We start from the raw sequence: 26,231 nt of genomic DNA on the forward strand, positions 1-26,231 counted from the left end.
TTTAATTAATTTATTTTATATTAGTCTTACCATAGTCTAAGCTGACTATCTTCAGATTCTTTGACATAAAAAGAGAGTAAATAAAATGAAGATGTGCTGGATAAAGAGGTGATGGATTGTTCCACATAATGAGTAGCCTCAGGGTAGAGCGAATTCAAATGCCAATGGATGAATGGGTCAGACATTCAGGATTTGATTTCTTTTATGTTGATTTCAGATTCCAGGCATCAGCAAGACGGAGCAGTAGCACTCAGTTCTGTTTCTCAGCTTCAAGTCCAGACAGAGATGTTATGTGCCACTCTGCAGAGTCAGCAAAATTTTCATGATGTTACAGTCTCTGAAGAAACAGTGTGCCTTTCCCTGAAGCAATCACTGTGGCCTGGGGGCCATGAGACTCTGGTTGATCAAGTCTGAGAGACCTGCTTTTCTTGGGTGCATGGAATCATATGAACTGAGAGGGGAGAGACTTACAAAATGAAAACTATACATTAGCAAAATCAGAGTAAATGGACACCCATTGAGTCTTCCAGAGCCCAATGCTTTTGTTGACATTTTAACGCATGTATTTCTTCCTAAATACTCCATAAAACAAGTAACTTTAGTTTCATAAAATGCACCCATGTCTTCCACAAAGGAGGTTGCTTCTCGCTCTAAGTTGAGGATTTCTGAGTAATGAACAGAGGTAGCTCTTGATGTGTATGTGTGTGCGTGCGCGTGCACACACACACACACACACACACATACACACAAGAGAGAAAAGAGAAAAATTACAAAACCACTTCCTATCTGAGAAAGGGGAAAGAGACTCTGGCCCCTATTACCTCTTGGATCCTTCTGGACTGTTTATATGGTGAGAACCTACTGGAAGTCAAAGAGGTATCTTAGGTTCTCCTAAGGTTTGCTCTAAATGCTGCTTTTCAAGGGATGTCTCCCTGGTCCTGGATCCTTCCTTGTCACATCTGGGATAAAAAGTGGTTTTAGGACATTGTGATATACAATGAAAGAACTCAAAATTACTCCGGTTGCATTAGACAGTTCAGTGGATTCTGTGGACAAGAAGAACTCTGATATGGGAAGAAAAACTTAAGAAAATCACCAGGATCGCTGAAGTGGACAAGAAAGAACAAAGACACATAGTGGGAGAGAGAACTGGGAGAGTAAAAATTCAACTTGCAAATTATAATGGTTTCTGAGGAACACTTGGAAAGCAAAAATTAAAAATCAATAGAAATAAAATCAATGATCAAATAAACAGTTAAGGATACACTCCTATGATGTTGAAAAGATTAATAAACAAATAAAACCATTTACTGAGTTTGGCAAAAGCCAATGGAAAAATAAAAGATACACATAGCCATGCATACTGGAAAGTTTTGAATTATAAAGCAATGTACATCTAGGCATTAGGTACACACACAAATAATTAAAAACTAAAAATATATTGTTCTTGTCTTGCTAAAAATCCCAAAAATACAGATGAAGCTACCTCAAACTTCTCAGAAATATGAAGATATAGTGGCTCTGACTTGGTTTCAAAATGGGGAACATGGATAATGACCTAAGAATTTTATATTATGTTAAGGTGTTATTTATATTTAACAGTAACTCAAAATAATGAGATTTTTTAGTCATGATAATACAAAAACAAAATACTAATACATAAAGGGAACTCAGTGTTCATTACTCTCTGTTCCTAAGGGTTTATATGTATTGACACATTTAATTCTTACAACACATCTATGAAGTGAGTGTATTTTTATTCTAATTTAACAGATGAGTTGAATTTCAAGAAAAGCTAAATTAACTAAGGGCAGGCAGCTGATGCACAGAAGAACTGGAACTTAATCCAGACATTCTGGCTCCAGGGAATGCACCAAAATGTAGTGTACATGTAATGATGATGAAAAAAAAAAAAAATGAAGATGCGCTGCTCCCAAATAAGAGTTAAATCTAAAACAAGAATTTAATATAAAGTTTGGAAATATAAAAATACCATTATATCCAGCCTTACTATGGACCAATGGATTTTGAGATCTGGGGTAAAGCAGGGGCTCTACTGATAAGCAGAGCCAAAACAGTATGAAGCAAAAAAGAAATCACACATGCTAAACATTATTTTCTCTTCTTTTTTCATAAAAGCGAAATTCCTCTTTGGATTTCTCTTGGTTAGCCAAAGCAAGGACCAATGGAGGTCTTGTAAAAAAAAAAAAAAAAAAAAAAAAAAAAAAAAAAAAAGTGGCCTAAGGCAAGCTTTCAAAAAGTGGAAGATACCAGTGCTATGAGAACTATAAAGAGTGGAAATTCTGGAAATAAAACCAAGTGTTAATACAGATTATCTTTGAGTGCAGAAATTGATGAAACTCTTCTTAGCTCTCTAGTCTCCATTTTTTTTAAATTGGTTATACATGATTCCCTTTAAAATAGCAAGAATAACTCTATTGTACACTTTTACCATATGACAGTTAAACTCTTGATGTGTCCATCCTGTTTGTGTAATTTTTCTTTTAGGTTTGTCATTTTAATTGGAATCATAGGATAAGGTGGAAGGAGTATCTGCAGGCATATATCAGAACTGCTTAACTATTATCTCTCATGAACTTAGACCCATGGTACTATTGTCTTGGGTTATTTAAAATCAAGGAATGATAGTTGAATTTTCTGTACTGACTATATATTAGGGAAGCATGAAGCCTAGCATAGGTGGAGATATGTGGAAGAAATAATATTTTGTTTTTTTGTGTTTCTTTGATATTTTATTTTTTGGCCTGTTTTGATTTGTTTTTAGACATATCCAACAAGAGCAAAGTCTTTGCAAATGTTAAAATACCAGGGCTGTTTTGATGTGGGCTGATGTATTTGCCTTTCTGTTATTGCCCCTCTTCTTCAAAAATGAATAGAGTATATATAACCAAATTATCTGAACCTATACTTAGTTTTGCTGCTAAAAAAAAAAAAATTTTTAAAAATGCCATATACAACTTCAGAGCAAGATTTATAGCCAAGGCTGTATTAATAGATTGAAAAGACTTTCTACATGAGTTCCCATCGTGGCTCAGTGGTTAACGAATCCAACTATAAACCATGAGGTTGCAGGTTTGATCCCTGGCCTTTCTCAGGGGGTTAAGGATTCGGCATTGCTGAGAGCTGTGGTGTAGGTCACAGATGAGGCTCAGATATGGCATGGCTCTGGCTGTGGCGTAGGCCAGCGGCTACAGCTCCAATTGGACCCCTAGCCTAGGAACCTCCATATACCGCAGGTGCAGCTCTAGAAAAGGCAAAAGGATAAAAACAAACAAACAAACAAAAACAAAACAAAACAAAAACAAAAGACTTTCTACAGAGACAAGGCCTTGCTCCTTGATGCTTTCCTGAAACAAACTTTGATAGGATACCAACAGGTTTTAATGTAATTTAAGGACCTACACCTGGTGACAAGTGGTTCCTGGGAAGTTCACCATTTCTAAGACTTCTGAACAGTGGAGAAGGAGAGATGCCAAGTGACATATCCTCTACCACAGGGATGCAGCTTTTACCTGGAGAGTCTGTTTAAGTGGCAATACCTACAGTGCCCAACTGTATCAGATTACTCAGGGAGTCAGAAAATCCACCAGACTATGCAAAGCCTACGTTTTCATTAGCAACTTGAGTCTGAACTAGATCATTTCAATACACCTGGAAAAGAAGCAAAATAGATGTTTCATATTTATAAATAAATGGTTGAAGTGACCTCCTTCACGTTTTGTTTTTGGAAATCCTAGCTCAGACAGATTAGAACAATAATGGGCATCTTTTCCAATGAGATTGTTTCCTTGTTTATTTTTTTAGGGCCGCACCCATGGCATATGAAAGTTCCCAGGCTAGGGGTCAAATCAGAGCTGCAGCTGCTGGCCTACATCACAGCCACAGCCATTTGGGATCCAAGCCATGTCCACACCACAGCTCACAGCAATGCGGACCCACTGAGCAAAGCCAGTGATGGAACCCACATCCTCATGGCTACTAGTCAGGTTCATTTCCACTGAGCCAGGATGGGAACTCCCAAGATTGTTTCTTTTTAGAATCTAAAATGTGGTAACAATGACTGAATATGTTACCATCTCCTACAGGGGTTAATTTCTTGCCTTTAATATACGATTAAGATTAAGCATATATATATAGAAAGACAGACACACTGTGTACTATGCGCTCTGTGTGTGTGTGTGATTTTAAACAAAACTACATGCAGAATTACCAAGTTTGAGATGTTGCATATAACAAAGATTATATGTACATATATAGAAACTCCTATGAAATATGATGCTACCTTATAGAACAAAAATATGCTCATGCAATAGCATAAGCAAGAAGTCATCTCACTAAAAAAAACTTTATTACTAATGAAAAAGCTTACTAATATTAAGGTATAAAGTACTAATTAGACACAGGAACTTACTACATAGTGAGCACAAGAAAATTTCAGGCAGCTATGTAAGAATAGGAATCATGTCTAAACATTATTCTTCTCTACAGGATTTTGCACAGTGTAAGTGGGCAATACAAATACATAATTCTAATATGTGAGAACAGATATCTGGGGCCAGGAAACCAATTCTAGATAACTTCTTTCTCATGGTGTGGAGATGATGGATACAAAGTATCCTCCCCAGTGAGGCACGTGCACCCTGAAAATGCATTTTCAAGGGCAGGTGGGACAAACCGTCCAAAAAGAGAGAGCAAGGTGGAATCCAGAGTGCCTTCTATGCCCTAATCTTCAGAGGCACACAGTGTCACTTCTGCCTGATTTTCCACATTAACAGCAGGTCATGGAAGTGGGTCATAGGAAGATGGTGTCATAGGAAGATCCTGGACTCACTTTGTCTCATGGACACAACAAATCTATACCGAATACTGAACAAATCCCTCTGGGAAGGAACTGAATGTTAGCTGAAGAAGGATAAAGGAGCCACACTGAGACAGGTAAGAGGCAGCTGTACAGTCTTGCAAAACACCCCACCCTTAGTGCAGCAGCCCATAGGCTGGAGAGAGCTAACAAATCTCACAAATATGGAGCTTCTCCCTGAGGAGGGAGGGGTTTGAGCCCCACATTGAGCACTCCAACCCTTGCAACTTGAAATGGGGAGACATCCCCCCAAAAGTCTGCCTTTGAAAACCAAAGGGTCTTGTATCCAGGAGAAGTATAGGGCTGCAAGGAATGAAGACTTTGGTCATAAAGGGTTCAAATGCAGATTCAGACACCCCGAGACTCAGCACAAGAGCAGCAGCTGAAGGAGACTTATAGCTTAGGCTTGGAGTATCTGCTGGAGGAGAAGGAACCTGTTGAAACTCTCAAGGGATAGAGGTGCTGGTGGGTGAAATTTCTCCCTCTACCTTTCTAGTGCTGGCACTAGTGAGTACCATTTTTTCAGTCTCCCTTGAATCAGCTGGGGGCACACCCAACCCCTGCCTTGTTCCCACAGCCTGTCAGAGCCTGCCAGCTGAGCATCTCACACTCATGCCACTCCCACAGCTCCAACAGAGCCAGTGGGAATACACAATCCACTGAGTGCCTGGCTCTGGAAGTCAGAGAAGACTGCACTTCTGTACCCCAGGGTTCTGAATCCATCAGAGAGACAGCTCCTGCCACCCTCAACAACTGAGCTGTATCAAGAAAAAAATCAGGGCATTCCTGTCATGGTGCAGCAGCAACAAGTCTGACTAGTATCCATGAGGATGCGGCTTCATTCCCTGGCCTTCCTCAGCAGGTCAGTGATCTGTCATTGCCATGAGCTATGGTGTAGGTCGCAGGTGCAGCTTGGATCCCACACTGCTGTGGCCGTGGCACAGGCCAGCAGCTGTAGCTCTCATTTGACTATCTTGGGAATTTCCATATGCCATGGGTGTGGCCCTAAAAAGCAAAAAGGAAAAAAAAAAAAAAATCAGGCTGCTTAAACAATCACAAAGGCTCAAGAGACAACCAAGAGTTGAGGCAAGGTTAAATGGTAAGGTTTATCTCATTCATAAGAACACGTTTTCAAGACTGAGAGCGATTGCTATCTCACCTAATACACAGAAACAAACACAGAGTTAAGCAAAATGAGGAGACAGAGGAATATGTTCCAAACAAAAGAACAGGATAAAATCTCAGAATAAAGATACTAAAATAGATATGAGTAATCTACCTGATAAAGATTTCAAAGCTATGTTCATAAAGATACTCACAAAGCTCAGAAGAAGAATTTATGAACACAGCTAGAATCTCAACAGAGGTAGAAAACACAAAGTACAAAACAGAAGTCAAAGAGTTGAAGAATGCAATAACTGAACTGAAAAATACACATGAGGAGTTTTGCTGCAGACTAGATGAAGCAGAAGGAAAAAAATCAATGATCTGGAAGACAGGGCAACAGAATTCACCCAAACAGAACAATCAAAAAGAATAAAAAAAGAATTTTAAAAAGTTAAGATACCTCAAGGGACCTCTGTAACAGCATCAACAATACTAATATTTACATTATAGGGGGTTCCAGAAGGGGTGTGTGTACAGAAAACGTATTTAAAGAATAATGTCTGAAATTTTCCCTAACTTGGAGAGGGAAATAGACACCAAATTCCAGGAGTCCCAGACAGTTCCAGACGAGGGGAACCCAAAGTGACCTACACCAAGAAACATTGTAATTAAAACGTTAAAAGTTAAAGAAAGATATTGCATGGTATAGTCAAAGTGCTGAAAGGAAAACACTTCCAACCAAAAACATTCTGATTGACAAAATTATCAATATGAATGGAAAGTAACTACCAAACACAACCAGAAAACAACAAAACAGCAATACGTATGTAGCTATACATAATTAAATTAAATAGATTAAATGCTACAATCAAAAGACACAGAGTGGATGAATGGATTTAAAAAAACAACACCCATCTATGTACTGCCTACAAGAGACTCACTCCTGATATAAGGGCACACACAGCCTGAACGAAGGGATATATAAAAAAAAAAGTTTCATGCATATGGAGACCAAAAGAAAGCTGGGCTCTATCAGACAAAATAGACTTTAAAACAATGACTGTAATAAAAGATACAGGTCATTACATCACGATAAAAGGGTTAATCCAGCAATCAATTTACAAGAAGGAAATTGTAAATATCATAAGTATGTGAGAATTAAATAACATACTACAGAACAACCAAAAGCATAACTCTCCCAGACTTCAAATAATACTATAAAACTACAGTAATCAAAACAGCATGACACTGGTACAAAAATAGACATATTGATCTATGGAGCATAATAGAGAGCCCAGAAATAAACCACACATCTGTGGTCAACTGATCAACAACAAAGGGGGAAAGAATATGCAAAAGAGAATAAATAGTCTCTTCAGAAGGTAGTTCTGGATAAACTGGACAGCCACAGATAAGTCAATGAAGTTAGAACACTCCCCCACATAATACACAAAAATAAACTTAAAGTGGCTTAAAGACTTAAATATAAGACATGACACTGGTTCGCCTCATTTATCTTAGAGTATAACCAAGAGTTACAGTTTTTACACTGGAACATCAGTCCATTTTAGGAGACTTTCAAAAGATAAACCTACTTGATGGACATTAGATACTGGAGAAACCAGTGTTAGAACTGGCCACTCTCCAAAGCCAAAAGATTATAGCATGCAACCCTGGCTCTGTATTGGCACCCAAAAGGCTCTACAGACTGTATTCTCAGAATTGTTTGGATAATTTAGAAAACATCCAGTCTTGGTCCTGGCAAGAGGAAATAATAATTCTTTCTGCAGGAATCAATCTAGTATTACCTGACATCTCAAATTATATATAAAGGTTATTAAGATAGATTTTATGTTAGTTGTGATATAGAAAGGTAATATAATTTTTTATATTAATCTTATTCCAACCATTTTTTTCCTTTTTTAAATTTTCTTATTTTTTTTAGGGCTGCACCTCTGCCATATGGAAGTTCCCAGGTTAGGGGTCAAATCAGAGCTACAGGTGCTGGCATACACCACAGCAATGCCAGATCTGAGCAGTGACTCTGACCTACACCACAGTCCACAGCAACATGAATCCTTAACCCACTGAGTGAGGCCAGGGATCAAACCCACATCCTTATGGATCCTAGTTGGGTTCATTAACTGCTGAGCCACTAAGGGAACTCCTACAACCATTTTTCTAAAAGTTATTAATCCTGGGAGTTCCCATTGTGGCTCAGTGGTAATAAACCTGGCTAGTATCCATGAGGACACGGGTTCAGTCTCTGGCCCCACTCAGTAGGTTAAGGATCTGGCATTGCTGTGAGCTAGGGTGTAGGTTGCAGACATGGCTCGAATCCCACATTGCTGTGGCTGTGGTGTAGGCCAGCAGGTGCAGTTTCAATTAGACCCCTAGTCTGGGAACTTCCATACGCCATGTGGCCCTAAAAGGCAATAAATAAATAAATAAATAAATAAATAAAAATAAATAAAAATTAAAAAAATAAGTTATTAATCCTAAAGTTTTCTGTGTATTATTTAGGGTTTTCCAGGTACACAACATTATCTTTGAATAATAGTAGATGTATTTTTTCCTGTCAAACTCTGCACTATCATTGACCCTTATACAAAATGGGTTGGAACTGCATGGGTCCACTTATAGGCAATTTTTTAAAAATAAGTATTATAATACTACATGATGTGTAGTTGGTTGAATCCATGGTTAGTCAAATCTGTAGATGTGAAACTGCAGACACACAGGGTCAACTATGGGACTTGAGGATCTGTGGATTTCAGTGTTCATGGCAGGTCCTAGAACCAGTCCCCCATGGATACTGGAAAATGACTGTATTTCTTTTTCTTTTCCTCATTGTATTTTTCTGAGGTTGCTAGTAAAGGATCACATAGATGTATTATTTTATTTTTTATTTATATGAAAAGGAATGAAGCCCTCAACTTACTATTACAAGATTTTGGATTTTGATAGATATCTTAACAGTTTAAGAAATTTCTTTTCATTCCTACTTTTTATCACTACTAGGTGTCGGATTTTATCAGTGATTCTTTGTATTGATTGAGATGATTATACATTTTTTCCTTTAATCTGAAAATTAGATGTTATATTACAAACCCATGTTCTTATCCAGTACACACTACTGCCTTTGCTACATCTCATGTATCCTGAGTATCACAGGGTTACCTAGTACACAGTCCCTGTCTTTCCAGAAATGATGTTTACTACTTTTACAAGGATAGGGTTTTGGCTTAAATAATTTTGCTTAGTTAACTCTTCCAGTAAAAGATGGGAAAATGGAAAACATCCCTCTCATCCAATCAATAGGAGCAGACCATAATCTGCTTTCACTTGAAGACGTAGAGCACAGATACAGAACACAGATCATTTTAAACGTGTGCAGAGAGAATGGAGGAACTACAGAGCCAGCCACACATTGAGAAAGACAATTTATGCACAATAAGCAATTAGGGGCAAACAATTGACATGGCATAATTGGGGAGAGCAATTCTTCCCTAGCTATACAATTAAGCAGTGTTATAGTTTAAAAATCTGCTTTTAATCACTGAAATAATTTATGAATTCATTCCTCTTGTCAAGCTGTTTGTATTATCACTCAAACAGCCTCATCTACTACCCAGAGGTTATCAGTAGTGTGGGCTTTGTATTTTGAGAGACTGTATATACAATGAAAAAGACAGGTGTCATTTTGTGGAGTAGTGATTATAGATTATCTCTAGTAGGTTGCTTGCTTTAAGTGTTTTTCTATATATTCTTTGTGGAAATTTACTTGTAATTGTTGTTTGCTTTTTTCTTTTTAATAAAGAAATAATATTGAATTTTATTAAATGTTTTTCACCAGTTGAGGGTCACATTATTTTTCCTACTAATGTGTGAATGAAGGTTATATTAACTGAGTTTATAATTTCAGATAAAATTTTTACTTCTAGGATAAATATGCTAATTATATAATATTTTTATATTTCTTGGCTTAATTTGGTAATATTTTATTTAGAATACTTTAATCTAATATTAAGACTGAACTATAATTTTCTTTTCTCATTATGTCTTTATTAGGTTTTAATATCATAGCTATAATTTCATGACCTATTGAGCTTTTTTTTACATTTGTAATTTTCCTTAGGAATTTACTGATGAAGCTTTCTTTTATGAAAAGTTTTATTAGAAATCAAACTTATTTAGTTTTATAGCAGTGTCCAGATTTTCTATTCTTTTGTCAATTTTAATAAGCTGTATTTTTAAGAAAACTTATATAATTTAGCTTTCAAGCCTATTGGCAAAATTTGTTCACCATATCCATTTTTATTGTTTTAATTTCTCTATAATCTAGTGAGTAATACTTTTTATTCCCCTTTTGTATAACCTTTCATATTTTAATTTGTCTCTCAGAGATTGAGTTTTATCACACTTTCCTATAAATCAATTTTAACTTTGCTAATCTTCTCTTTGTGTGTTTGGTTTCATTCATTTATGCTTTTTCTATATTACTTGTACAATTTGATTTTAATTTGCTCATCTCTAACTTCTTACCTATATTTTTGGATAATTAAAGTTCCACATTAATGTGTAAATTTAAGGCTATAAATTTTCCTCATAGGAAAGCTTTGGTTGCACTAAGGAGATTTTAATATCGATTACATTATCATTAATTTAGAAATATTTTATTATTTCTATTTTATTTCTTCCTTGAACCATGGATAACTTAGAAATATAATTTTATTTTTGAATTTCCAAATGTATGGAGTTTTTTTTAAAGCTATATTTTTGTGTTTAAATTCTAGCTTAACTATGCAACAGTTACAAATATACAATAAAAGTTTTAAGTTATTTAATATGTGTTCAGATTTGCTTTGTGACTCAACATACGGTCAATTAAAAATGCTTACGTGCACTTGAATATAATATATATTATGTGGTTATAGGATTAAGTGGTTTATATATTTCTAAGTGTGTTATTTAAAGCTTATCATGTTGTTTAAAGCTTCTATATAACTACTGATTTAACTTCTCTATTCTGTTTGAATGGAGCAAAGCTGTGATAAAACCTCTCATTTTTAACATAAATTAAACTGTTTCTCATAGTTATTAATCCTTATGTGTTTGATGCAATATTTTAGTTACATAAAAAGTTGTATTTTTTATATCTTATCAGAAAAGGTTCATTTTTCTGATATGAAATGAACCTTTCATATTATGAAAGTTCTGTCTTTATCTCAAGTAAGAATTTTTGCCTTGAATCTTAATTTAGTATTAATATAGTTAAACCAATGCCTTGGTTAATCATTACAAAGTATAATTTTCTATATTTGTATATTATTTCTGTGGTTTTAGTTTTAGATGCTTTTGTTTAAGAAACACATGATGGATTTTGATGTTTTTACTCAGCGTGACAATATTTATCTTGTATTTTAGGACAATGTCTCATTTAAAGTTAATGTCTTTGCTCATACGTTTGGATTTAAATCCACCACCTCACTATTTGATTTCTATTCTATGTTCTTTTCTTTTTTTTCCTTCCCATTGATCAACTGAGCATATATTTTTTAATATTCATTTTTTCTGATTATGTCATAGGCTTATATTTTACTTTCTTTTAGTGGTTAAACTAAAGGAATATATTTTCATCCTTGAATTATCAAATTTTAATTCATCTCTTGTCAAGTAATTAAAGAATATTAGAAATCGTTAACTACATATTATGTGTACTGTTTTACTAATTCCATATTATAACATATTCTAAAAACATTACAATTATTGCTTTAGAGAGTTGGTATTTTTTAGATGTACTTACATCTAATATAGATTTTGTTGTTATTTTGCTCTTAAGATTTAAGATTTCCTCTTAAATCTTTAAACTTTTATTTGAGAGCATTTCTTCCTCTGAAAAACACTCTTTAGTATTTCCTTTAGTATAGGTCTGCTGGAGGAAAATTCAGTTTTGGTTTTTCTAAATATTTATTTTAAATTACTTTTGGATATTTTTAAATTACATAGAATTCTTTTTGAGGTAGTTATTTTCTTTCAAGGTTATTATTCTGTTGTCTTTTGACGTCCACTTTCTAATTTGAAAAATTTGTCACTGGCGTTTATGTTGATCTTTGAAGGTAACATGTCACTATATGTCTGGCTGTGCTAAGACTGTCCCTTCATCTCATTTTTAGTGGTTTAAGTAGCATACATAGAATTTTTAAAACCTTAATTTCTATTCATAGGTATTTCTTGAATCTATGACTTGGTATCTTTTGTCAGTTTGGGGAAAATGAAAACATTACCTCATTCTCCCTCTTCCTTTGGGAGTTCCAATAACACAATTGTTAGATAATCTATGCCCCTATAACTTTTGTCCTTCTTTCTTTGCTTTAAATCCCTAACTTTCACTGTTCCTTGTTTGGGGATATTTTATTCTTACTTTTCTTTCATTTTCTCTTCAGTTGTTTCTAAATGATACTAAATAGACCCCTTAAATTCTTGATTTTGGTTATTGTATTTTTCTAGCTTTATCATGATATAATTGACACATAACATTGTCTAAGTTTAAGGTGTACAATGTGTTGATTACATATATACACACACGTGCGTGCGCACACACACACACACACACACGTGATTACTACCATAGTAACTAACACAGCTAACACCCCCGTCATACCACATAATTACCATTTCTTTGTGTGGTGAGAACATTTAAGAACAACACTTTTTTACAACCTTAAGTATGTATTACAGTAGTAACTATAATTTCCATACTGTACTGTAGAACACATTCACCTTATAACTAGCAGTCTATGTTCTGTGACCAACATCTCCCTGTTTCCTTCATCCCCCAGCCCCTGGCAACCATTATTCTACTCTTTTTTTCTATCGGTTTGGCTTTTTTAGATTCTACATATGTTTCAAAATTCACATTCTGTTATTTTTTTTCCAGTTTCCAGTTCTCTGCCAAAATTTTAATTTTATGCCTTACTTTCTTGAATATGTAACACAGAGTTATTTCAAACCATTATCCCTTTGTGAAATTATTCTTATTGTTAGTTTCTTTTACTTTTCAGTCATATTATCTTTCATGCACATTATTAGTTTTGGTCATTAGACATAACACACAAGTATCTGAAAAAAATATTTTGAGTTCTAGGAAGCTATATTTCTCTATAGAGAAATACATATTTATATTACTGGGACGAATTTGGGGACACTGGCTATTCTATATAAACTTTATTCAATTTAAAGACTATGATGATTTAAAGGCTTCAATCTCTTTCAAGGGTGTGGCTATTTCTGGAGCATTTTTATTCTTATCATTTATCCTTTGGTATCCCAGTCTCTGTCTAAGTAGGCCTTCAACAGTTCCCTTTAGTTTGTTCCCCTATTTCTGTGTTGGCTGTAGTTTGTCTTTTCTGTTACAGTAGCAGAGGTTTCTTCAAGGGGCCTCTATTTATGTGGTCTTGGGAGATGATCTTAGCTGCAGAGCCTCCAAATCTATCTTCTTGCCTAAAATCCTATGTGTTGCCCATATCATTAATGAATTAATTTCTCACTTATATTTGTGAGAAGTGGCTATTGTGGTTGTAACTGCAAAACCTGACAAAAATTCATACCTTTAACAATCTCTCAAGGAGAATCTTACTACCATTCATTTGTCAAAATTATTCTGTGAAATTCTTTTTTTTTTTTTTCTTTTTTTTTTTTTGTCTTTTTGCTATTTCTTTGGGCTGCTCCCGTGGCATATGGAGGTTCCCAGGATAGGGGTCGAATTGGAGCTGTAGCCACTGGCCTACACCAGAGCCACAGCAACACAGGATCCGAGCCGCGTCTGCAACCTACACCACAGCTCACGGCAACGCCGGATCGTTAACCCACTGAGCAAGGGCAGGGACCGAACCCACCACCTCATGGTTCCTAGTCGGATTCGTTAACCACTGCGCCACGACGGGGACTCCCCTATTCTGTGAAATTCTTACTCATGTTCTCCCATGTGGACTCTAAAGCCATTCCATTCAGCTAAACCACAATTTAGGATTCTGACTGAAATTGTTAATATGTGTATGACTGGCATTTTTAAGCTACATTTCTTGCTAATCACTCAGCCCTCTTTTACTCTTCAATAAAGTTTGGTGATTATTTTCATATTAGGCTCCATTCCTTTCATTTATTATAATTTTTTGGTTTTGATGTTATTGAGTGAAGATCTCCTTTTATACTCATTTCCATTTCAAAGTGTTTATTGTGAACATAGAAAGTCTATAGAAATTTTACGTATTTATTATGCATATGTAGGTGCTTTATCAAAGTCTTACTAATTCTAAAAAATGACTGCTTGCTAGTTTTGAATTATGTATCTCGAGTTTTCTGTGTCTACAATCATACATAGGTTTCTTTTTCTCTTCGCTGATTTGAACAGTAATAGTCAAGCATTTGCAATCTTATATAGTATTTCAGACATTTCTGGAACCTATCCATTCTTATGATTAGGGAGGAATCTCTTTGTAATTTACTTGAAAAATCGATTAAGAATGACAGCTGAGTTTTAGGAAATATCTAGGTATTTTGAACTTATACTTTTTTTTTACTGCAATAATTTATTTAATATAACACATTAACCAACATATAAAGCTACGTTTCTTAATAATGAAATATCTTTCATTTCTACAATACTCCACCTGATCATGACATGTTGCTCTATTTATTGAACTTGTTCAAATTTTATTTAGAAGTTTCACTCCTTTATTTACAAATGAAATTAAATATTTTGTGTACCTTTAAGCTGGCTAGAATTTAGAGACGTTTGGGTTTTAAAATCAGTTGGAAGCTGTCATATTTTTTGTCAGTCTTTGAATAAAACAAATTGATATATTTTTATTTAAAAATAGAAATCAGCTTGCAAATCTGAGTGTTGTACCTTACTATTTTTTTATTAGATTTTTATTAATCTTCCCAATTTCTACAACTAATTTGTTAAATTTTTTTCACTCTTGGGTCCTTTTGCCAAAAAATGAATTTCCTCTAGATTTTCAAACTTTCTGCCATCAAGTTGCATATAATATCCTTTATTATATTTTAATAATGTATGGTGTTTTTAATGCTTTCTGTATCTATCATCGTATATCAATTTATATTCCTAAACTTGCCTATTTTGGTTTCTTATTTTGACTTTATCAGATTAAGTGTTTTTAATTTTTTTTTTTTTTTTTTTTTTTTGGCTGCACCTGTGGCATGTGGAAGTTCCAGGACCAGAGATCAAACCCACACCACAGCAGTAGCCTGCCAGGGACCTCCCTTTAAGTGTTTTCATATCTTATTTTCAAAGCACTAAAATTTGCTTTTATTTATTCTTTCACTACTTTTTCTTTATCCTCTTTTATGTCATCTGATAATACTTGACCAGTTTTCCCTGTATGGCTCATCTTTACATAATAACGTTGTTCTGTTATACATTTAAATCATTGTCAGTCTTTGTTTTTAATAATAAAATAATGTCTCTAAAGTTCTTTTTAACACAGCTTTACTTCTTTACTGTGTGTTTTGATATGGTTTAGGTTCTGAGTTAAGTCATGAATAATGTAGAGCATCTTTTTGTTTGTTTGTTTTTTCATTTTGATACAAGAATGATTTAGGAGGCAAAGCTGATAGTGGCTTTGGGGACCTGCTAAAGCCATACAAGGTTACTATTACTTCAAGGTTTGTTTTAGTAAGCCAGCTGAAAGATGCTGTCAAAATTGAAATCTCCCTCCCAGGTTGGCTCCCTAGTCGCAGGACTTCCTGATATAAAGCGGGGTTGGGGGGGAGGACAGACTTCTTTCAGGGAACTGGCAGTGTTCTGCTCTGAGAACACTTGTGCCAGCCTTCCCAAATAGCTTTCCTGTTCTCTGACAGGGATCCCAGACAACAAAATGTACTTCCCATTTTTCCCTCTAGATAATTCAAAGCCTCAGAAATTCTCTGATTTAGCCCTGGTTCTCACACTAGGTTTATTTTATTCCTCATGGAGTTTCAGCATGGCGTTGAGAGGGAAAAGCTGCCATGAGATGCATTCAGGATGCTACCCCCATTAATACAGATTTTTTCCCCCAGAAATACTTTTTGAAACCCTGCTAATTATTACCCCTTCCCCTGCTGTGGTCGTAGCGGAAATTCTTATTAGTTCTTAGCCTGCTGAAATTATTTCTCACTAATTTCCTGCTTGTATTCACCTAAAACCAGCTGTCTCTCATACTCCCAAAAGTGTTTGTTTTTTTTTTTTTTAAACACATACATGAACTTTCTTGCCACAACTTTCAGTGGTTCCTATTGTTTACGAGATCATCATAAAGTTCAAATTCCTCAGGACGGCACACAAGCCCTTTCAGACCTGGGCAACCTATCAAAAAAATATCTGAAACTCCCCCGCCTCACTTCCTCCTCCCTGTGAATCTGTTTCCAGCACTTTCTCTAATTGGTATATTGTTTTCACCATTCAATTGGAAAAACCTCCAAATTAATTGCTTTTCTTCCTTGAGTCATCATTTCAGATTTTATTGATGTATTTATTCTAACACCAGGATCACCTATGGCAATTTGACATTTTTGGTAATAATGTGTTCCTGTATCTCCCCCCTCTTTTTTTTTTTTTTTTTTGGTCTTTTTAGGGCCAAACCCACAGCATATGGAGGTTCCCAGGCTGGGGATCGAATTAGAGCTGTAGCTGCTCTTCTAAACCATCAATGAACTTTGAATAAATTACAAATATCCATTTTAGTATGTTACACATAAAATTTTCTAAAATTTTCAAATTTTCATTCTATAATTTATATTTAATTAATTATAAGGGTGGCAGAAATATAGGGGCATAACATCATAAATTAGAGGCTAGAGTATAAAACCAATGAAGAGCTGGGATTAGTCAATGAAATAAATCTTTTTAATTAAAATCATTCTGCCAAAAGCACATCATCAAAAATGTTCAGAAGTGCTAATCAGCCATCTAACAGGTAACTAGCAAAAAGGTGAATTTGTGGCTGTCACAAATCCTGCAAGTAGGCCTAGCAAAAAGCTTAAGTGGCTCCAAGCCAATAAATTAGGCACTATTTCCACATTGCTCCTGTTGGAAAAAAAGATAAACGTGAGAGCCTAGCATCTGTGTCTTGGAGTTGCCAGGAACATCCACTGAGTGACCATTCTCTTGGCTTAAATAATAAAACATATTGAAGGGGGGTGCAAAGTAAACCCACTCCTGCACTGCCAGCAGGAGAAGTGGTGTGGGCCCAACCCGCATCACACGGAACTATAACAGCCAATTAGTTGTATAATTGCATTTTGCCAATAAGAAGGCAACATTGTATCTGAAATACTGCACCTCATGCAAGTCTACGGCATATTTCCATTTAAAGTCAACGCGAAAACAGCACTTTTTTGTCATCTGTGTTACTGTTGAGATTATTGATGACTTTAAAAGACAGCAACTTAAACATATGGAAACAAGTACAGTGAACCACTCTGACCAGCACTAGTACACGTGGACCCCAAATAAGACGGCAAAATATTATCACTGACCACTGGGACTTTAGGATGGCAGGGGAGGAATCGCCTTGCGATTCTGTACAAGTAAAATCTACAGCCTTTACTGAAGGGAAGTGTGTGTGTGTGGGGGGGGTCTTTTACATGAAAGAATACTGCTCGTGCAATACCGAAGCCCCTAGAACAAGGTAACATACAGAAGACCACAGCTTTATTTTTGAATGAATTACTTTCACTTATATTGTCTTACTCAGGAATCGTTGAGGCGAAAGAGCAGTGGGGAGAAAAAGGAGGGTGGAGAAAAAGAAGTAAAATATCTGGGACTCACACTGAAAGAATAATTTACCTAAATTTTGAGATTTTCATTTTAATGATGTTGATAAAAATGTGCATACAATCTAGTAAGAGAAAAAATCAAAATCTGGCACATTCCTCTTAAGTCATTTTTTCAGATGATGTCAATATAGCTAGGACATCCAATCTATAGCTTGTAAACTGACTCTTCTCTCAGGTCACAGTTTCCAAAGTGTGGGCCACAAAACGTTTGCTCACAGGCTGTTAATATACCCACAGATAAAATGTCCTTTGCCCGAATAAGTTTTAAAATGTCTAGTGTAGACACAGTCACATTACGAGTGTAATACTTTGCAGAACCCTTAACATGGAAATATTTCAAAGAGGAATAGAATTTCCCAAACTTATTTGGCCAGAAATTTTCTCAGTGAGCTTCTTACACGAATCATCTTCCGTGAAACAAATTTTAGGAAACATACAATTGACACACGTTTGCAGGTCCATATTTCTCAACTGTTTTCAGCAGTTTTATACAATCTTTTCAATTACTTTGTGAGGATACTTTTGTTTCTCAAAGAAAATTATGACGTGTGAAGTGTCTAGTAAGAGGAATTTGTGTCCTTTGAGTGATGGGAGACGTTTTAGCAAATATATAGTTTTTAAACAATTAATACTATTTTGCTCAATCTGTAGCCTGTCTCCCAATTTGTATAAGACTTAAAAAGAAAAACAGTGCTTTATATTTTCAGCTTCAATTTTAAAATTAACACGAACGTTGATATGGAGTCTGAATAAGGTTCAAAATATTTGATTTCAACAGCTGACTTCTCTCATCAAACACCATACAGACTAGAAGGCAGTTGAAAAGCATGTTTAAAGTGTTCAGAGAAAACAACTGTCAACTAAGAATCCTATATCCATCAAAGCGATCTTTCAAAAGTAAAGACAAAATAAAGACATTCCCAGATAAACAAAATTGAGAAAAATGTTGCTACAGATATCCTTTATAAAAATTTCTGAGACTGTTCTCAGGCTGAAAGCAAGTGACCTCACAGGTGGCAGTTCTAACCCAAGTGCAACACAGAGCACAGGTGAAGGTAATTACGTGATTATAAAATACAGGATTAGGGCATATTCGCCTTCTCTCTCCTGAATTTTTTTTTTTAACAAACAACTGTTTAATAACAGCAATAGATCGGTACTGGTAATTAAAAAAAAAAACCCTCCTTCTTCACGTGCCGAGGGCCACCAGCCTTCTCAAGCACCTTCCATCAATTACCTCTCCTTTTTCTGCTGTATGTAACTGCTTCGCACCGGGACCACTTCATGGCACGCATAAACTTAGCTCGAATTTACCAACTCTTGAAAATCGAGCCAAGAAACCTCTCTTGATTCCATTATTTTTGCTAGTTACCTCGTTGGCGTCTTCGTTCACAGCTGGAGTTAGCCCAAGTTTTGTCTCTTCTCGCTTCCTCAACTCTACTCACCTCTCACTCCACTTCGGTCAGCGGTGGTTCACATCACGACGGAGGGCTCTTTGTAAAGCTGCCAGCGTCGGGCGCGGAGGGGATGTGCAGAGAAAGGCAGAATCACCGCAGGCACTGCCACCGAGACCACACCACCCAGGAAGCCAGATCTCGCGGGAACTCGGGAGTGACGGGCACCAGGCACGGGAGTCCTCAGATGACAAACAGGTGGGTGCCCTGGTGCGAAGGCAAGCAGTTTGGCTCACACCACCTATCCTGCAATCCGCGGAGCTCAGAGACTCCTTGTGCCCACAATCAGAGGCAAAATGTAGCAGTGCCTTCACCCAGAGCTCCTGCCAGGCTCCGGGGAGTCTCTCTGGCTACAAGGCTGAGCAGGGGAGGGACCGCCCCACGGCGGCGCGGGGCAGCGAACTGCGCATGTGCCGCCCTCAAACTACCGCCTGGCAGGATCCCGAGAGGCCGCTGCAGCTTTGCTGCTTCTGCTGCGCAGGCCGATGTCTGCCGTAGCCCAAGGCCCCAGCGAACCCCAACCAGCCATTCCATTCTGGTGTCCAGCAATAGGCAGTGTCGTGCCTGCAGAGAGCCTGAATGGAAGCTCGCCTGATATCATTACGTGCTAACATCTGTGGCCGTCTCCACCTGCCAGGTCCGCAGCCATCCTCCTCCTCCTCGTCCTGCGGATGTGAGTACACTTGCCGCTATGGCCACACAAACCACAGACACGTCCCTCTCAGCTGCCTGGGAGCTCACTTAGCTAAAGGAGCAGGGCACGGCAGCTCTGCCACCGCCTGGGGACATGCATATCTAGAGCCGACAGGGGACTGATTAGACTCCGTCCTAGACACCATGGAGAAAGGCTTCTGAATCTGGTCTTTCCAGTGCACAAGGCACCCACATTTCACTGGCACACACCAACCTTCCAAAACAAGGACTTGACGCCTGAACCCTGGTGGAGTAGAAGGCTCCACAACTACACCGGGGTGTCCGTCTCATTGAATGAAGTGACCACAGCACAAGTTGAGCCCAAGGGGAAAAAAACTGACCTTTATTTCAGAGCTCCAAGGTATCCTAAAGAGGTATCACAGGTCTTACGGTACCTTGGGCCCCCCAAGCTGGGCACTGCTCTCCAGAAAGAGCAAGGCACTCAGATTAGTGCACTGTGTGCAGTAGGGAGAATTACAAAAATAAAGACACGCAAACACATACATACATCCACCCACTCACAAGTACATAAACCAAAAAACCTTACCACACCACCCAGGCACGTCCTCAGACCAGTTCGTCCCTGCAGAGTCAAGGTTTCAAGGTTTCACACACACACACACACACACACCCAGGCCTAAAGGCTGTGGTTTTACACTCATCGTGTAACTTGATTTTTCACCAGCATTTAACAGTGTTGAACACGCCCTGTGTTTTTAAATGGTATTTTTCCATCATTTAAAAATGTGTACACAATTTCTGCTCCATTTTCTCTGAACACTTTTCTCTCCCAGATTCCCCTGGACCTCTTTCCTCAGCTCTTCAGACTTTCATTTCCTCAGGACTCTGCACCAGGCACTCTTCTCCCTTCCTGGCAGTCGTCATTGTCCCTCATGCTGAAGACTCTGTCATATACATCAGACACCCCAGGACTTGAGTCCCAGGATCATATAACCACTGGCCTGACTGTCCTTGCCCCTTGGATGTTATGTCACGTGTTATGTGATTGCCCCTCAGCGCTGAGCTCAACCCTTTCTTGCTCCACTTTGTGATACTTTGACTTGGACTCTGAAAACTGCATTTCTCGTAGCTGCTGCCAACAGAGGTATGAGGGGATGACTGAAGGCTGAAAGAGTCCCATTCTTTTTATCTTTCTGGGGGTGTGTGTGTATTTGCTTTTGATAGTGACTTACTTCTTCCTTGAGGTCACCCTCCGTGCCCTGGCTTTTTCACTCCAGCAGTTCTTTCCTGAAACAGCAACTGAATTCAGTTTGCATGTTTTCCAGCACTTGCAGAAAGAGTTTTAACTCGGGAACCAGAAGCAGCTGCCAGGGCCCGCTTCTCAGAGCTGTTTCCTGGGCCCAGAGGCCTCCACCTTTGAGTTATGGGACAACTGTTCCTCCTTCTCCTCGAAGATCTGACTTTCAGATTTGCCAAGACTCTCCTCTAAGAGCCTGCATTTTTCTCGGTGTTCCCTTTATTCCCTCAGCTAGACGGATGGTAGCTGTTGCTGCAGTTTACACCTCAGTGACCTCTCAATTTTTTCTTTATGCTTTCATTAGTTAATTATTTCATATCTAGTTTAGCTTTCTTTGTATTAAATTCTCCCTCTTAAAACTACTGGTGTGGTTTCTGTCTCCTGAATGGACTTTAACTAACACAATGCTTAAAGCCCTTCAATCCCAGTCTTTTTAGTGCATGATCTGTCCTCAAAAGCCTAACCCTCTTTCAGCATCCTTTATCTTAGGGAACGGTGTCATCACTCATTCAGTTGTGCAAGCATGGGTCCAGGACTCACCCTTGACTTTCTCCCTCTCCCTTGTCACATCATTAGCTACAATCCAACAAGTCTTTCCAATGTTTCCTTCTCCTTTTTGAATGTATCCCTCTTTGCCATCTTCCCAGCCACCTCCATAACTGAAGCTGTCATCATTTCTCACTGGAAGAACACAAAAGCTTGATGACTATTTACTGACCCTTTTGAAGCCCAAGTCTGACTTGGTGGCTTCTCTGCTCTAGGCATGGAACACAGTCCTCCATATGGTTACCAGGCTCTGCATGGCACCCCCCAGCCCCGTTCCCTTAATCTGCCCCCTTTCTCCTTTTTTCCCATGGTTCTCTGTGCCCAAACAATAATGCTTTCTTTCTGATATTTCTCACATCCACTGTGCTCCCTCCACCCCAGGCTCTTTGTTCTTGTTCTACTTCTATCTGAAACGTGATCTTTCTTTTTCTATTTAACAATTGCTCATATTCCAGAGCTCAGGTTGAACTTTTTTTCTTCCTTCTTGATCCTTAGTCTAGATTTGTTTTTTTTTTTGTTGTCTAAGCTCCACTCATCAGATTCCCTTTCATCACGGCACCTAACTCACACACTACATACAATCTCTGATTAATGGATTCACATCTGCGTCATCCAGTAGATTTTAAGCACCCTGCTAATCACTGCATTCCCAGGACCAAGCACCATGCCTGCAGAATGGCTTACATCAGATAGTCATTAAATTAAAGAAAAATTCATATTCAATGAATTTTTGAATAAACACAATGTGAAGTAGTACTTTACATCAAGAAATCTGTATATTTGAGGCAAGGAAACAGATGTTGATGCTCCCTCTCATGTACCAAGTGGACCTTGTTTATTTTATTTTTGTCGATGCATTTTCTAATTTGAAAAGCAGTTTTTCTCTATGCGATTCTACTTAGTAATATTTTCAAGGGTTTATTTTCTATTAGTATGTTGCTAATATACATATATTTTTATTGGTAAAATTATAATAGACGGCCAGTTTTCTAGAGATGCAGTGAGAATATGGATGTAAAAGTCTGATACTTCCAAAATGTCTAGTTTATCTGCCTACTGAGAGAAGTACAATGTCTATTGGGAAAAAAAAAAAAATCAAGAATGTATCTAAGAGTTCATAAGGGAGGTGCAGTTTCAAAGATAGCCCAGTTTTTTTCATATTTCAAGCACATCTGAGTACAATTTATGATATTTCATCCTTCTCCGTTTTCTTATTTGCATTATCCAATGAAGTTTATACATATGAACATATACATACACAATGCATGCTATCTTTTTTGGCCAGTATCTTGAAGCTTTAATTCAAACTGTGTGAATAATTTGGTCTCTCTTATGTTTTAGTGATAATCTAAAATGTTAGAAATATTAAGTTCTTTTTTTTTTTAGCAGTAAAAATGACCAAACACATTTCACATTTCACAGATAAAAAAGGAGGTAAGAAACAAAACTGTTAGTATTGCTATTATTTTTCATGAAGAAACAGTGTATACCCAGAATTCACAAAGAATTAAAAATAGATTAGATCATTAATTTTATGCCCTACAGGCCAGTTTCAAAACAAACATGCCTTTCTACAGTCCCCTTTCAATCTTTAAAGAGAGAGGGACAAAAATACATCTTTCAGAATGGTAAGGATTAAGTAGTAAAAAAAAAAATCTATAATTTAAAACAACTTGCAAATATGAAAATAGTATCTCTAAGAGTTTTTCTACAAATTTAAATAATATCTGGTGCTGTTTGGAGAAAATATTGCGATACTTTTAGTAAGATATTTGTTTTTAAGTTATTTTACAATTCTCTTGTGATACGGAATATCTGAACTTATTTTCTGAAAGCTAAGGGAAGATATGTTTTAATGGTTTTCCCCCTGTAGTGCCTAGTAAATCAGACATATGTACTGTTTCCTTTTTGCAAGAAATATTTGATTTTTTTTCTCTTTATCCATTCACTTCTCTATTATCCTCAGGGAACATTTCGGATATTATGATTGGAGGCAACTGTATTGCTGAGAGGCTAACATAGAAGCATGGACCAATGAAATTTTTTAATTCATGAATAAGATGAAAAATAGCCCAAGGTTTTTGAAGTACTTGTACCAGAATGGCTCTAGGATGTCCTAGAATGCCTTGAGGATGCTATAGAGGAGAAAGAGAACAACTGAAGGGGGCATTGCAAGGGCTTTAGTTAGGTCCAGAAAAGAAAGAGAAGTGTAACTGCACCTTGAGTTTTAGTGTGTCAGTGTTGAAGGAGATGCCAGGTGGCTTTATTTCTGAAATTGAAAAGCACTGCCCCAGGCCTAGTCTTAGACCTTATTGCTATATTCTATAATTTTTAAAGTGATGGGAATATTCTAATTTTTTAAAATACTTATTGGGTGTCTAGATAGAATATACTAAATTGGTCCCCTTTCCAAATCACTTCATTCTCTAACTTGAACAGAGAAGATACCCATGAGGGGAAGAATTATCTTACAAGCTAGAAAAAGATGGATAGGAAGGTTTTATAATAATTGTCAAGTTATTAAGTTTTTTTTCTTTCTTTTTTTTTTTTTTTTTCCCCTCTGCCTGGAATGTGGCTTGTTGGCTGCAATTCCAAGAGCCACCTTGAGTCAACTTTGAATTTAAAAGTGGAGCAGATGGTGGGTGATGGAGCAGGAAAGTAGAAAGAGCTGGTCTCAGAACAACCATGGGAGCCCCAAATTACCATGTCAGCTTCTAGACTTCAAGTTGGGAAGGTGGGAGAGAATGAGTGTGTGTGTGTGTGTGTGTGTATTAGTTTTATATTACTGCTAATTGGGACTGAATGTTTATGTCCCACCAAAATCCGTATGTTGAATTCAAACCCTCGTGATGGTGTTAGGAGGTGAGTCCTTTGCAGGGGGTGATTAAATCCTGAGGGTGGTGCTCTTATGATGAGGTTAGTGCCCTTAGAAGAACAGACAGGAGAGAGCTAGCAGATTTGATCCATCTGCCTCTCTCTCTCTCTTTCCCTCTCTCCCTCCCTCTCTCCCTCTCCCCCTCCCCCAATGTGGACAGAACAAGGATGTTCGTCAGACCAGAAATGAGCTCATCAAACCAGAAACGAGTTCTCACCAGGCACCACATTGGCCAGCACTTGGATCTTGGACCTCCAGACTCCAGAGCTGTGAGAAATGAATGTCTGCTACTTCAGTCCTACCCGGTCTATGGTATTTTTGCATGGGTAGTCTAAACTAAGATAGCTGCCATAAACAATACCACAGTGGCTTAAACAATAGAGGTTTATTTTCTCATGGTTGTGGAGGCTGGAAGTCCATGATCAGGTTGTCAGCAGGTTTTTCTCTCCCTGAAGTCTCCCCTTTTATTTGCAGATGACGGTCTCCTCGCTACCTCTTCACGGGTCTTCTGTCTGCATATGCTTTTCTGGTGTCTCTCTGTATCACCTCATCTTTGCTTATAAGGACACAGATCACACGGAATTAGGGTCCATCCTAACAGTCTCATTTAACTTAATCACCTCTGTAAGGGCCCTGTCTCCAAATATGGTTACATTCTGAGGCTCTGAGAGTTAGGGCTTCCATAAACACACTTGGAAGTGTGTGCGCACAATCCATTCCATAACAGTGTATGTGCACACTCCTAATTTGTTCACGCTACTGTTACTTTGGAGTTTTATTCTTAGCATTCAAGTATAATCACTGATGGATACAAAGAGTACATGTAGGCATATTATTTGCAGGTGTGTCAGCTATCACCTCCTCAAAAATCTTAAAATTTAAACAGAAATAACAGAGTGCTTTCTGCTGGGGGATTAAACTGTATTATAAGCCCTCTGTTTATTTTTACTTATTTTATTTTTTTACTTTTTAGGGCTGTACTCACTGCATATGGAGGCTCCCAGGCTAGGGGTCCCATTGGAGCTACAGCTGCAGGCCTACACCACAGCCACAGCAACATCAGATCCAAGTTGTGTCTGCAGCCTACAGCACAGCTCATGGCAATGCTGGATCCTTAACCCAGTGAGCAAGGCCAGGGATTGAACCTGCAATCTCATGGTTCCTAGCTGGATTCATTTCTGCTGTGCCATGATGGGAACTTCTAAACCCTCTGTTTGTTCTTGAACAGTGTCTGAGACATAGGTGCTCATTAAGTATCTGTAGAATATATAAATGACTCAGACAATTTCCATGAGCTGAAACCAAGAGGGTGGGTGTTTTTGAAGAAGAAGAGATTAAATGTATTTAGGAAAATGGGAAGAACTCAATGCTGATAGCTTTGGACAGAATTCGTGAATTAGCAAGCATGAAGAGGTTGCTTATGTAGTGACGACTGTATGGGAAGCACAAGGAAACAGCATCTCAGGGAGGCAGCACAAAGGGCAGGTTTGGAGGGAAGGAGTGCAATGTGTACCGTAACTCCCTCATTTAGAATTCCTCTTAAAAGCCCCAAGCCACTGTTCATGGATGGTTTTTCTA

At 37.5% G+C, this 26,231-nt stretch overlaps 1 long non-coding RNA gene across 2 annotated transcripts in view; it reads right to left on the minus strand.

Moving 5' to 3' along the window:
- LOC146399587 (uncharacterized) overlaps nt 1–26,231 on the minus strand; it is a 396,905-nt gene that overhangs the window by 153,488 nt on the left and 217,186 nt on the right. Inside the window, exon 9 of one of the 2 annotated variants that reach the window (XR_014818123.1) lies at nt 25,027–25,209. The exons of the other annotated variant lie outside the window; for it this stretch is intronic. This is a non-coding gene — a long non-coding RNA (uncharacterized LOC146399587). Of the gene's footprint in view, nt 1–25,026; nt 25,210–26,231 lie in introns of those variants that run through there. 2 annotated transcript variants of the gene reach the window in all.

The sequence above is a fragment of the Sus scrofa genome, chromosome 10 (assembly GCF_054392235.1).
Source record: "Sus scrofa isolate SSC_HxYL_T2T_F1_AM1 chromosome 10, Sscrofa_HxYL_maternal_Yorkshire_Landrace_v2.0, whole genome shotgun sequence".
Lineage (NCBI taxonomy): Eukaryota > Metazoa > Chordata > Mammalia > Artiodactyla > Suidae > Sus > Sus scrofa.